A 5,537-nucleotide genomic window follows, 5' to 3' on the forward strand; every position below is an offset into this window, starting at 1 on the left:
CCCCATTTGTGGTAGGTGTGCCACATTTGCTGGTCTACTTTTCAGTGATGGGCTCCATACACACTCTCTATTAGGCCCCTTTGTGCCCCCTGGTATGTGCTAGTTGATACAATTTCATGTGTCTTCCAGTAGTTTCTTATGCATAGTACCTGATTTGATGGGTAGGAAGAGGCAGACCCCTGGTTTGTAGTGTTTGCAGGTTTCTGTACTGTAAATCCTGCTCCTATGGTTGATTGCATGAAGCCAATGGGATGGCACTCAGTATAAAACTGGAAAGAAGTGTACATGATAGGTGTTACGTGCCCTCAAGAACATGTATGGTACCAGAATGAAACAATGGATTTTGAGTATTTTGACTTTAGCATTTTTTATTCTTTCACAATTTCATGCACACACACACACACACACACACACACACACACACACACACGTACTGTTCTTTTATCAAAGTCCCATGCCATTATTGTCTTATCAATTTCCTCCCCACCAGATCCTTCCTTCTCAAGTCTCTTTCTTCCTCTCATGTCCTTTTCCCTTCCTCTGTGACTTTCTACATTTAATTAGGATGAACACTGGTGGGAGATTACTTACTTGTGTGAGGGCGATGTACAATGGCTACAGCACAGGGATGATTCCACCTCTCCCACTAACCTTTAGCTGCTTGTGGCTTCTCTGCAAGAGGTGGGGTCCTATGAGCCCCTCTTCCACCCCATGGTGGACTGTTGCTGGACCCAGCCTTGCAACTCTTGTGCAAGTAGCCACTACTTCTGTGAGTCCTCAGGCACCATGTCCAGAAGACAGTTTGCTATCACTCCTTCCTATCTTTCAGCTCTTAGACTTTTCCCCACCCCTTCTTTGATGTTCCCTGAGCTTTGGAAGGGTAATATTGTTGAATGCTGTTGTCTGATTTAACCCTGAACATTCAACAGCCATTTGATTGGTTTGTTTTTTGCAATGTGAATATCTATGAGCCTCTGCCTTAACTGTCTCCCCTGCAAACAGAAGCACCTCTGACCAAGGCCAAGAACTGTACTGGTCGATGGATATAAATACTTAGAGAGGAGGTTGACATCATGTCCATTTAGCAATACAGTATAGTTGGTTCTCCCTTGGGCTCTATGACCTTCTCAGCTATGGGCTCTGGCCAACTTTATAGTCCCAGGTATGATCTCCTCTCGTGGAATGGGTCTAAAGTCACATCAGAAAGCTGTTGGTTACACTATAGCATTGACTTCTTCTTTTAAGGTAGCATAGTGTTTTACATTGGAAAGTTAAACTTTTAGAAATGCTTGAATTTAACAAAACGGCCTTAACAATGGGAACTGTAACTGTCAGCTTGGTCCACGGGGCCAGGCTTGGTACTCAGTGCTTCTGCCTTCAGCTTTTACAACTTCTACAAATCGAACAAACTTTCCCAGACTTACCGTAATATGAACATGTGTTCTGGTTCCTGCTGGATCACTGATACGCTTTTCACGTTCTTATTCAAGTGTTTACATGTTCTGTCAATGGGGAAGGAAGATAGATAGGTAGGACTTGGATGTGTGGAGACTAAAGAGAGAAAGAAGAAAAACCTGGCAGAGAGGAGAGAGCAGTAGTAGTGTGCGTGGAATGCGGGCACCGAGGGTTTAGGTTATTTACGGAGTTAGTAACTGGAGAATCAAGAACCTAGGGTTTGGGGATATGGCTTAGAGGGTATGATGACAAACACAGACTCTCCCCTGGATTCAGTTGCTAGAACCAAATAAAGAAGCAAAAGAAATAAAAAAAAAATAAAGGGAGGAAGTCAGTTTACTAGATTGCCTTTGTTTAATTTGAAAGTGCTGGGGGAAAAAAGATGAACTGAGTTTAGTGAGAACATAAAACAGAGAGATCTTGAATACAAACCCCAACCCAGAAATGCTAGAGTTCTTTACTCTAAGGGGAAGAGAATGCTCCTGGAGAATCAAAAAGCATTCACTTTAAAAGGTTATTATAAAAATCCCTGATTCTAAAATTAAAACAATTATTGATTTTCTTGTGAATTTCACATCATGCACCCCAATCCCACTCATCTCCCCATACCTTCCTATCTGTCCTTAGCCCTTGTAACCTTCCTCCTACATGAAAATTAAAAAACAAAGCAAAACAAAACCAAATATCAAAAAAAAGGAAAGAAAGAAAAAGAAAAAAAGAAAAAAAACCTTCATCTTGCAGTGTGTCATAATGTGTCACACAGAATACCCTTTTGTCCACACATCTTTCCTTGCAAATGTTCATTGCAATGAACACTATACTATCAATACTGGACCCTCACTGGGACTCCTCTTGTTTATCCTGTTGTTGCCCTGTGTCGTGGAGATCCCTCAGCTTTGGATCTGTAGGGCTGGTGCCTTCACTGGCTCAGCAGTTCATAGATGTGGTAGATGTTGGGGTGCACCAACTCAGAGCCCTGGATCTAGGCCTGCATGGTATCTAAGCTGTTCAGTTCACCATCTCTGCCGATCCCGCACTACCATGGCCAGAGTTCCAGCACTGCCTAACTAGCTCACCCAATGCTAGAGCCGCCCTTGCACCAGGGTCAGCTCTGCTGTGCTACCCAGGCGCAGTGTAGGACCTGCTCTCCTGCCCAGGCGCAGTGTAGGACCTGCTCTCCTGCCCAGGCGCAGTGTAGGACCTGCTCTCCTGCCCAGGCGCAGTGTAGGACCTGCTCTCCTGCGTACTTCAGCTGGTCATGGGTGGGGCCACCTCTTGATCTCATGATCATGGGACTGGAACTTGGTTGTCTTTCTTCTGGCTGTCCCAGTCCGACAGGGCTTGGGCTGGCCTCTTAATTATTTTTTTTAGTACACTCTAAATGGACATGTATCAATGACGGACTTGCCTATTCCATACTCTTGAGATAGAATCTTCAAAATCCCATTTGCTTGGACTATGTTTATCTTTCGAACATCAACTCTGATAGAATGAACCTTTTTTTTTTTTTTACATTTATTTATGGTGCGTGCGTGCGTGCGTGTGTGTGTGTGTGTGTTGGGATGTAGAGTACATGTGCCATAGCGTGTGAATGAGGGTCAAAAGACAACTTGCAGGAGTCCGTTATTTCCTATCAGGTGAGCCTCAGGGATTGACTCAGGGTGATAAGCCTATTGACAAGTACTTTTACCTGCTGAGCATCTCAACGACCCAGAATGTGGTCATGAATCCCAATGGCAGACTGATCACACATTTATACCTGGAAACTGAGTTTAAAATGTATATGCATTTAATGTACATGCATGTAAATGTTCTGTCACCATCCGTGCACTGAGGCATCTCATTGGAAACAGCCCACGGAGGAAATAGGGACCATTGTAGACCTTTGGGAGCTGTGGACCCTTAGTAAGTGATTTCTGGAGGAGGAAGCGGGTAGACTTTCCAATCTGGAAGAGTGTTCACTGGGCCCATGTCAATGATGGTAATGGACCGCAGGCCATCTCTAGTAACAGTTTGCAGTGTGGTACTGTGGCTGGAATCTGAGATCTGTACATTGTGCAGAGGACCTCGTTTAGACCTGTGCAGGTCCTGTGCATGCTGCATCAGCCTCTGTGAGCTCAGATGAGCTTGGACCATGTCCACTTAGAGGGCTTTGTTTCCTGGAGTCCTCTGTCCTTTCTGGCTCTTATATTCTTTCAGCTTCCTCTTTCTCTGGGTTTCCTGAGCTCTGAGGAAAGAGACTTGAAGGAGATAAACAGTTTAGGACTGAGTGTTTCAAGGTCTCTCACTCTCTTTATAATGTCTGGCTATGGCCTCTGTATTTGTTCTTATGCTGAAGGAGGAAGGAGCTCTGGTGATGACTGAGCAGGGCAATGGTGATCTTTGTGGGTCTGGGATACCCCGTGAAGGGCCCTCGACCAGGCTCAAGCTTTGCAAACATGGGGCTGGCAGGTTTCATCCTTTCTTCTTCCCTTTCCCTTGCAAAACCGTTAGATTACATCCCTAAAGCTAGTAGCCCCAGAGGCCTATTCCACTGTTTGTCTGATGACTCATTTCTGATATTGACCTCCAAGGTCTAACTATCAAAATACCAAGGTCCAGCAATCAAAAGTCAGTATTTGGCTATACCAGCTAACCTGTCATTTAGGACTTTCCAACTTACCCTAACATAGACTTCCCCCTGTTTTTCGTCTTAAAAACCTGTTCTCCCCCCCTTTTTTTCTTTATTAACTTGAGTATTTCTTATTTACATTTCAAATGTTATTCCCTTTCCTGGTTTCCGGGCCAACATCCCCCTAACCCCTCCCTTCTATATGGGTGTTCCCCTCCCCATTCTCCCCCCATTGCCGCCCTCCCCCCAACAATCACGTTCACTGGGGGTTCAGTCTTAGCAGGACCAAGGGCTTCCCCTTCCACTGGTGATCTTACTAGGATATTCATTGCTACCTATGAGGTTAGAGTCCAGGGTCAGTCCATGTATAGTCTTTAGGTAGTGGCTTAGTCTCTGGAAGCACTGTTGTACATATGGGGTCTCGAGCCCCTTCAAGCTCTTCCAGTTCTTTCTCTGATTCCTTCAACGGGGGTCCTGTTCTCAGTTCAGTGGTTTGCTGCTGGCATTAGCCTCTGTATTTGCTGTATTCTGGCTGTGTCTCTCAGGAGAGATCTACATCCGGCTCCTGTCGGCCTGCACTTCTTTGCTCCATCCATCTTGTCTAATTGGGTGGCTGTATATGTATGGGCCACATGTGGGGCAGGTTCTGAATGGGTGTTCCTTCTGCCTCTGTAAAAACCTGTTCTTGCAACAACACCTCCTGTCTGCTTTTGCCTAATTCAGAGGCAACCCCCAACCCCCGATTGTTTTTCCAGGGAATACATCTGCTTTTTGCTGAGAACTTGGTGTCTGGGTGTGTTCTCTACCAACTCTGAGGGGACCCTTTCTAGTTCCATCCATTTATCTGCAAATTTCATGATGTCACTTTTATATGAAACATTGAATTTATTGATCTTTGGGGGGAATAAGATACATGTCATGTATTATAACCGAGCATTAATCTTGTCACTTTGACATCATTAGCTGGTTCATTTTCATGGCACAGCTCTTTCTGCTCAGATTTAAGAGAAAGGCTTTCTGAAAAGCTTACGAATCCTTTCTGTATATTTATGAAAGCTCTGTTCATTCTGTTGACTTTTTCATCATTCATAACGTTTATCTTAAAGATTAGTAGTAAACTGGATTTTGCCTTGCTTTTAGCCTTGGAGGTATTTTTGGCTCGAGAGGTGAAATATATACCTGGACTTCTGTCCTTTATATTTGTTCTTGGCCATTGTCAAACTTTGGGGAATTCATGTGGCTGCTCATTTCTGAGCTCCCAGTGACATCATCCTCAAACTCAAAACGCAGGAAGTGTGGTGCCATTATTTTACCAATGAATAATACTCCACCTTGCAAATGTGCCACATTTTCCTTATTTGTTCTTCTGTTGAGAGACATCTAGGTTGCTTCCAACTGCTCACTATTAGGAATAGAGCAACAACAAACACGGCTGAGTAAGTGTCTCTGTAGCAGGATGAAACGTCCTTGC

At 44.4% G+C, this 5,537-nt stretch overlaps 1 pseudogene; it reads right to left on the reverse strand.

Moving 5' to 3' along the window:
• Positions 1–4,982: 4,982 nt before the first annotated feature.
• LOC116893209 lies at positions 4,983–5,280 on the reverse strand (annotated as a pseudogene).
• Between the last annotated feature and the right edge of the window lie 257 nt (positions 5,281–5,537).

Source organism: Rattus rattus, chromosome 2 (genome assembly GCF_011064425.1).
Source record: "Rattus rattus isolate New Zealand chromosome 2, Rrattus_CSIRO_v1, whole genome shotgun sequence".
Taxonomy (NCBI): domain Eukaryota; kingdom Metazoa; phylum Chordata; class Mammalia; order Rodentia; family Muridae; genus Rattus; species Rattus rattus.